The sequence below is a fragment of the Anopheles coluzzii genome, chromosome 2, assembly GCF_943734685.1.
Source record: "Anopheles coluzzii chromosome 2, AcolN3, whole genome shotgun sequence".
Classification (NCBI taxonomy): domain Eukaryota; kingdom Metazoa; phylum Arthropoda; class Insecta; order Diptera; family Culicidae; genus Anopheles; species Anopheles coluzzii.
The window spans coordinates 22,591,009-22,600,532 of NC_064670.1; positions in this window are offsets into that span (position 1 = coordinate 22,591,009).

A 9,524-nucleotide genomic window follows, 5' to 3' on the forward strand; every position below is an offset into this window, starting at 1 on the left:
CTAATCAATTAGAGCAGAGTAAGAAAGCAGTGAAAAATTAAGAACTACAAAAAAGGTTCGCCTATCGCTCTCTGCCAACCCGTTCCCTGCTCGTACGCTTGCCGAATGCCCTGCGATATCCCGAACCCGAACCTCTTCCTTTTCGGCCTCTCGAGCACTCACCCACACACACGTGTGGTGTTCATCGCGCTCCGGCCACGATCGGGTTCGCCCGATCATTTCTAACTCGCTGCAAATTTCGCCCGGTTTGGTAGATAATTGCAGGGCTCGCCTAAGTTCTTTTCGTAACACCTGGACTAGACTGGACTCCCGCTCGGGGATGATGAATATTTTGCACCTTTATTTTCTCCAAATCCTTGCAAATAGAAGTGTTGTCTAACGGAGAGGGGGTTCCCGTGGGGAGGTAATGGATCGATTTGAAATTGAAACTATTTTTACTCCCGCCCGGAATGTGCATCAACACACATAGCAATTGCATCCTCTTGTCCCCTTCGCACTCGGTCGCAATCAACGCAGCACGCAAACGAATGCCTTTACATTGCAAGCGAATCATAGTTATCTAATTTGAAAATTTGCTATTCCTTTACACACACACACACATACGCCGGCTCAGTAGCCGGTATTTGCATACTACTGCACAGCCCCTAAGGGTGGGCATGGGATTGCTTCGTTCGGGATGCAAATGCTTCGTTCCTTCCGGCTTCGATCGTGTGCGCTCGTGTGCGGTGTAAATATTATTTTCTATGCACCGGAAACGCTGCATAGGAACTGTTCCCTATCCACATCCATTGGCATGCTGGCATTGCGATGTGTTGATGCGATGAGTCAGACGAAGCAGAAGAGGACAGGCCGGCGCAAGAAGAGCAAAACATAAAATGCAATCACTTGGTGGGTTTTAGAATGCTGGACAAGATTTACGAAGAGCGCGTCACCGCGAATTGGATCGGCAAATCGGTACACCATCGGTGTATGGTGGTGGTGATCTGTTTATGGATGCGAATTGAATTGGTTTTGTGGTTAGGGGTGTTTTTTTCTCGTTTTTTGCAATGAGATTATATCCTACCGTAGCAGGGAAAAGAATGAAATGGATGACTGTTTCTTTCTTAAATAAATTCCTGCATTCATTCTTGCATTCTCATGCAAATCGATTGAGGACTGTTGCAAGCAATCAATGCTGTTTTTGGTACCAATATGTATTCTATGATTTACTTAATTACTGTGGAAAAAGTAATGGCTACAAAGATTAAACGATGCTTTAAAAAACTATTTGTACTGTTGTCTGTCAACTGCTTCAACAGAGATAATTAAAAAAATTTAAAAAACATAGTTTAAAAACTCACAATTATTTTACTTAATCACTTTCGTTTGCACTGACTCTATTAGATGTTTTAGGTTAGGAAAAATTACATTGCTGACAATACCTGACGAATGAAGATAACTAATAACGGATCTTCAGCAGCAAATATTTAGAGTTTGAGCAGCATTTTAGTGATTGCCATGCCTTGCCATTGCCGAAAACCCGAAACGCATTGATTGTTGTCTATCTGAGTGTCCTTCTTGGATTATTAAAACCTGCCATCGTCAATAATCCTTCCCACACGCACGCAGCTCTAGTAACAGGCGGTACAAAATTGGTACCTAGGTGCCCGAATTAATTCATATAAATATCCTTTACCGCCATCGTAAATTCTCACCTACCATATAACCTTTCCCTTTCCATTGCACCATAAATTACTCCATTCTATGTGTGTATCTGTGGTGTTACTTTTAGCAGAGCCAACAGCATAGAAAGAAAGAAAGAAAGAAAAAAACTGCATTCATTACAGCATCAGCAATCCACATACGATTCAGCAACAAATGATTGCGCAACCACGACGCAGCGGCACCAGCGGCGTCCGTTGCTGCGTTTGGCTGTGTTTGTGAAAAGGTCAGACCCGGCATGTGAAGCATCCTCTCCTCTCGTTGGGGTGGCAGAGGTATGGCGTTATGTTAATGCTACTCCATCGTTTTTTTCTGGGGGAAGCTCGATCCTCGCTTGCGTTCTTCTCGCTGACGGTTTTTGCGTAACGAAGTAGACCTCTTCGTTATGGTCCGACACTGTGAGTGCAATCGAATGGGGGAAAGGTCCATTACGTTTACCACGGAAAAAAGAAGACCTCCGAGTCGGTCCGGCACAGACATAAGCATGCTGGATGATAAATTGGACTGGGCAGCATAACGAATCAGCGGCATAATGTGAATTAAAAGGGAGATAGTTACAATCATAATTTTATTTTTCCGTACTGGCTACCCATTCATCTGGTGAATGGCGGTGAGCTTTTGTTGCAGTAGCTTAAAGGCTTTAACGATCGTTCCTCACACTCGCACACACGATTCGCTTGATTAGCTGCGTATAGGTTTGAGAATGGTGTCAAAACCATTTCTTGAAATTCCACAGTGCGTGTAGCATGCGAGCGCCTCACACTCATCATTAGTATTCCACTGGGGCAGTTTATTCCGGTTTCTCTGATGCGTATGTCACAGATGCCGAATACCGCCTAGAATATGTAGCGTGAAAAGTGGACACAACAAAATGGATACTTTTGGGCAGGGTAGGAATTTTTCAATTCAAACTTCTCCCCCCTGTGGACAATTTGATGCCATTTGTTTGTGGCGCAGGATAAACATTCCTCACACCCTTTGAGTGGGTTGATGATTCGTTTGAAGGGGGGAGGGGGGGGGGGGTTGAAAAAATAGGGACTCAAAATCCAATCACACATGCTGGCGCAAAGGGTTAGAGGAAACGCACCCAATGGGTCATCAAAGCTTTGATTGTCCATTTCCCAGCATGGGCTGGCCGGGCATGGAACAATCTTTATTGTCAAATCACGGAATTGATCATGTATGGGATTTTGCACTGCTTTTTTTCTGTTTGCTCACCACCACAATTCCCACCGACCGGGCATTCGAAAGTAAGGGTTCGATTTTGATTTTTCGCAACATGAAAATTGATCCCTTTTTCGCCCCGGGTTGCCATTTGCTGTGCACAAGAGCCAAAAGGCACAGCTTAACAGCGCACGAAACAAACAAGCAAATGGTACTCTTGCACGGTCGGATGTCAGATTTGTATTTGTGTGTGTGTGTCTGTTCATATGGTCGTGTGTATTTCAAGCAGCTGCTTACGAGCAGCTGAAGTGGAAACAAATTGACGCTTGCCTTCTTGGTATCCTTTGATGTAGTGGCATTATACGCGCGCGTGTGTGTATGTGTGTTTGTGTGGCACGGCAGGAAAAAGAACAGGCTGAGGAGGAATGGTTGTAATTGCATTACCCATTTGTAACATGACACCGATTTTATCACGCTCACGTCGTCATCACGCTCGTTTGATGCTCCCAAAAAGAGGGTTGAACATGGGGGTGCATGTATACGTGTGAGTGAATGCGGTGGCGGGAAGCTAATAAAGCTACATTATGAGCATTATGCATTATACATTTCGAATACGAATTTCGGATTCCGACACCCTTCCAACACACGCCGGGGTTGGGGCGGGCTCACTGGTACGGGTTGTAATAAATTGTAGCAAACGAACTGAAGCGGCGAACGATGTGAACGAATGTGTTTGGGTGTGTGCTTTGCAAACAGAACCGCTTTAAAAAGCAATTTTCACTAAAGCTTCCAATAATCATCCATCCGTCGCACAAAGTGGTTCAAACAGCATTGAAAACAAGAGCACTTCCCTTTTGTGTTTAATTTCCTCACCAAACGGGGCCGTAAAACTTAGCGCAAACCGTTTACCGAGTAATCAGGCCTCCAGCCCGTACCCTCCAGTTACGATTGTTACATTAAAGTTTAACTACGAAAGTTTCATTTTTACGTTGTAAAACTTTCTCCCCATTTCCTGCTCGATATTCTCCCTTCTCTTTCATTACGGGAAAAAAGAAACGCACGAAAGGTCATGGAGACGCCTGGTGGAGAGGATGAGGAATGTTCCAGTGCGCATGGAACGGAAACAATTGAAGGGCAGACACATTTCAACTTTCGCCGTTGTATGTATCTGGAAGCTTTGGCATTCATACTAGGCAGTTGGCTGTATGCATTTTTTTTCGTTCGGTACAGTGTAGCGTTCGTTGCGGTTGAGATTATTATGAATTTTCAAGGAGGCGCCTGGTGGTTTGTAGTTTGTGCAGGTTTATGCTTGTGCGATTTCACGTTCACTGGCACTGAGGCAGCGGCATGTGACATTCTATGCTGGTGATGGTTTTTTTTTCTTTCTTATTTGAATCAATTGCCTTTGGGCAAGGACATTGCGGTTAGGTTCGTTTCAGCCAAAGCGCAAACAAACCTTCCCGAAGGGAAACCCACGCGGGAGTGTAGCATTCTAACGATTGGAAATTGAATTATTTATGCATTTTCATGAAGGAGCTTCATGAGGATATTGAATTGTTTAACATTTCATTTTTATACTTAAATCATAACTCCGTTAGTAATCAACGAAAAATGCCAAAATAAAATTGCCTGGATGCATGATACATCGTAAAGCAATTGAAATTATGGAAAATATTGAACTGAATGACAGCTACATGATGATCTACTTCCTCTTAAAATCCAGCGTATTGCGTAGCGTAGTATGCAGTTTTCCACGAAGAAACATTCATTAAATTGCTTCCACTGAATCGATACGGCACGCTCAACTAACCATTGTCCCCTTTACCCCCAAGACAAGACTTATTAAGCACGGTGTCATACCAGCAACAGGTTGATTGGATTGTTCTCAGCATCTTGATCTAATCAGATAATTCACTGCCGGTACCGCCTTGATCGCCACCATTCCACACACACACCATCCCTAAATGGTTGACTGACCCCCATTCCTCCTCTCCGGTCAGCTTTCGCTAAACATTCACTATTCAACTCGCCTCCACCGCATGCCCTTGCATTAAACGCAAAGACACAAATTCTACCTACGTCCGAGCGGGGAATGTGTCTTAGTGTCAGGATTTCGTGTCGTGACAAGATTTAGATCCCCCTACACACGGTACTGTCCTCGATAGCTTCACTGCTCGAGAGAAATGTGTAAGCAAATCCAGGGTACGGGATGCAATCGGGATGATAGCGCTTGCAAACTGCCAGTACGGTTGATCCCGAAAAGTGAGATAAACTTCTCGGCAAAGGAAATGACCTGTTTACTGTGTGACCTGCATCCAACGACTGCAGGCGCGCATACGACACAACTGAACGCAGACAGTGGGAAATGGGAGTGGAGGGAGGAGGAGGAGAAGGAGGAGGTGTAATTAGATTGTGCTCAATAGCTTTATCTGCGCCGTTGGGGTAGGTTGTTGTTTGGTCGGCACTTGAAACCGCAAGACTGGGACGGAAGCGGAGATGCGTCTGCGTCAACGACGGTGACGAGCGGTGTGGTTGTTGGAGCGTGAAGCACGAAGCAATTAGGCGGATCCAGTGGGAAAGCGAGCGAGCTTTGCACTGGGTTTATGACACAGTGAGCGAAGCACAATAGGTATTTGTCGGAAAGTTTAAGACCAATTCTTGTGCAAACGTAATTCAGGGGAAAATTATATTTAAAGACTCTCCTCCGTCTCTGGGTATTAGTGTGTCTCTGGTCGGGAGAAGAGATGAAACATTACACCATAAATCAGTTCACAGCACAATGACCAAACGGTGCGGGATGCTGGGGGCGGCTACATCAAACTCCACCACCTACGATTTACCTGTCTTGGCAGTATTTTTAGCTCGCCCGTAGTAAACGACACAGTCCACCCAGTGCCAGTGAATCAGTGCTAAAAATGAACCACAGCAAACGAAGCAAATGGAACGGAACGGACAGGATATCGACTTGCTACCAGTGGGCTATCGATTTTTTAGATAACAAAACTAGAAATGAACTGAAACTCGTAACCATGAACAAAGCACAAACCTTCGTCCCGAACGCATCTTAGCAAAACCTCGCTTTTAGGATGGATTATTGAAAATCATTTTCCCCTTCTTACAACCACAATGTGTGTGCGTGTGTCTGAGAGTGAAAGAGCACACTTTTCTGTTGGGCGCTATTACCGAGGAACCGTGTGTCGTGTCATATCGTGGGCGACCGTGTAATCCCCGTCTACGGAACGGTGCTTCGGAAGCATTTCCTCAAAATCGGATGGTAAAACATTAGCGCGTCGCGAGTGCGCATTTCCAGGCTCCGTGCAAGACGAGCACGTGGGATTAAGTTTCGACAGATGACAAAATGTGGCCACGGCTTGTCGCACCGCACTGACACGACATTCCATTACGCTATCTATTAACCCGAAGCTAATGGTGTGATTAGGTGCGCCCGGTAGAGTGTTGCACTGTGTACGTATGTGCAAAATTGAAGCTACCATTAGTGGGAGCGACGCACGGATGAAATGGGGTGGAATAAAAACCCGCGCCGCGTTGGTGCTTTCCTGCACAGGAATGAATTATGTGGAGCGGAAAAGGTTTTTTATTTTAAACAAATTACATGATAATGTTTTCTTTTACATAGTGATGAAGCGAAAACGAGCGGTTGGTGACATACCACATATCGCATGCTGCTTGCAATGCATTTGCTATGCTGTTTTGTTTTGAGTGTGCTTCCGTACATTGTTCCGCAATGAAGCGACGATGTAACGATGCTGATGATTGAAAAATAATATTGTTGCAGTCGTTGCATTATATTCCTCGTTTCAGGACGCCGTAGAATGCAGTTTGAATGAGTGTGATACATGCAGTTGAGTGATATGATTTGAGGTACTGTATAATGATGCTACCATTGTTTTTTTTAATACTTATAATACACGTTTATTCACGTTGATAATACATTGTTGTTGATTAATTATGTTTCTGTGATTGAAATTCGATTACTTACCGTATATCACTACCACGACAGGAAGCTGATATTTTTTGAAGGCAAAAACGTGCGTAGTCCATTTTTGGGTTTAGTTCATATTCAGGAAGTGTGTTTTGAGTAATATCTGAAGCTTTTCTTTTTCTTCTTCTTTTTCTGTATGAATCGAGTATTGTTTTATCCAACAAGTTATAAATGATTAAAAGTGTATTCAATCGTGTAAAAGGGTTCAATTGAACACTAAAATAAAGTTTTTTTTGTAATTGTACACCTCTCTATCTGTTGGAAGCTCGTGAGTGCCCAACACGCTGTCAGGTCATAATGCGAGAGAGGAAAGAGAGAGAGAGAGAGAGAAACAGAACGATAGAGCGAGAGGGATGAAGTCGGGACAGGATAAATTAGTAGATAATAGGCAGGATTCGTCTGCTCTTGTCTCTTTTAGTTGAATGTCGAAATTTCATTACAAGAAGATGTGAACCCACGATGATGAAGTGTTTTTTAAATCAACCGCATTTTTTAACATTATGTCATATTTAATATTTGCTTAATGATATTTGTGGGCATATTATTAGCAAAACTAAATGGTATTTTTTAAACTAATTTTTAACTAATGAAATTTCACTTTAATCTTCTTCTTCTTCTTCTTCTTCTTCTTCTTCTTCTTTGGCTCAACAACCGTTGTCGGTAAAGGCCTGCCTGTACCACTTGTGGCCTTGGCTTTCAGTGACTTATTAATTTCCCCTCCATAACATGATAGTCAGTCCTACGTATGACGGCACGGTCCATTTGGGGCATGAACCCATGACGGGCTTGTTGTTAACTCGTACGAGTTGTCGACTGTTCACTTTAATAATCCTGTCAAACTACTGCGATTGATTTTTAGGTACGATGTGTAACGCAACACTGCATACTTTGAGGGGCATACGATTGGTTTGTTCCATTTCCATTTCAACTATCAACATATTTGGGTTTCATTAGCGGAATATCAACGGGTATGCACTTCCTTAGCTCACATTTTTCTTATAAAACTACACCTGCTTCATGTAAAAGATGGCACATAAGATAATTATCATAATAAAAACCACTACACATCATTAAAACATTGACCCAATTTGTCTGTCGTTTGCGTACGTGCAGCCCCTCGACAAGCCTGCCATTCCGCGAGCTCGTTATCAAACGCATCATTTGCATCGCATCAACTCGAATATCGATACAACAAGGTTAAAGCCACAAACATTCATCGTTCGAAGACCTCCCCTGCCTAGCAGTACTGCTGAATTTGACAACGTCCAGACGGTATGGTTTTGCAGAGAAGAGCAAATAGAGAAGAGAGGGAAAAAAACCACAAAATCGAAACATCCAACAACGCAGTTGATTCACATAATATCCAATTTATTATGCACGTTTCCACATAATCATGTCGAGCAGGGCAGACGTAACGCACACGGTGAGCGCGGAACGAAGCTGCCCAAATCGGAACCGAGCATCGGGAGCAGTGGGGGGAAGGGTGCAATATTTTGTAATCTAACCTCACATGGATGGGGTGAAGGAAGATGATGATAAAACCGGTTCCACCCGTCGATGCGCTAGCGACGGGAGCAACACACCCGTTTGAATGTCAACTGCATGCCGGCATCGGTGGAATGGGATCAGGTCCGAAAATCGAACACAGAAACATAACAGGTGCCGGAACGTAGCCACTCAATCTTAAGCTTCCGGCATTGGTGGTGTAGGTTGAAGCCCGGTGAAGATTGGCCGCCGGGCGGATTCACGCTAATCTTAAACCAGCACGCCAGTATGTATGGCTTTCAAAAACGTGCTTTAGGTACGCTCGGAATCGAATGAAACGAAAAAAATTTCAACAATCGCATTCGCGTTCCAAGGGCCAAAGACCAGCGCGGCCTGTGGGCGTACTGAAAAGGCAACCAATGTAATCACGTTACATAATTGCACCACCATTGCACCCACCAGAGCTCCCCGTTTGAACAATTGCAACCATCCCACAAGCAAACGCTTTGAAGCAAATTTCCAAACCGTGCTCGCTTGCTCTTATCGGCACAAGAAGCCACAAATTATCTTCACAATAGATTGACGACCTGTTCAGAAAGGGGACCTGGCGGGGAAGCAGTGTGGGGTTTTGAAGATGAAAAACACAAAAAAGTCCGGAAGAAGCACAAAATGAGCGTTCGAGAGGGGACTAGGTGGGACTTTATGTAACCCCGGCGAATTAATCAATCGGTTTGCCCGAGAAGCGGCTGGGTGTTTTTCGTCATTTTCACCCCTTCCTTCCGGGCGATCGATGCTGCCGCCAAACCAGCGCTCAAAGCCAAACCGCCAGCCAGCCAATAGTTTCGAGATAGTTCGGTGAGAAGCGTAGTTGCGCAGAATCCGACCGGTGCCGGACTGTCTTTGCCGGCAGACGAAGGAACGGGCACAGCAACAAGCAAAAATCGACCGGTCGGATGTTATTGGGGAAAAATGTAGTTTTACACACTGCCCCTTCTGGCCCCTGTCGTCATCGGACCAGCCCAAAACACTGTCGCCGGCAATCCTGTGTTCGTTGTGTGCTGCGTTGGATGAAAACAAATCGAACAAAAGCGCACGCTTCGGCACGTGTGATTTGAAGGAAAATTCGCTTCAAAGTTGCTGACATTACTGCTGTCTTACAGCCGGCCAACCG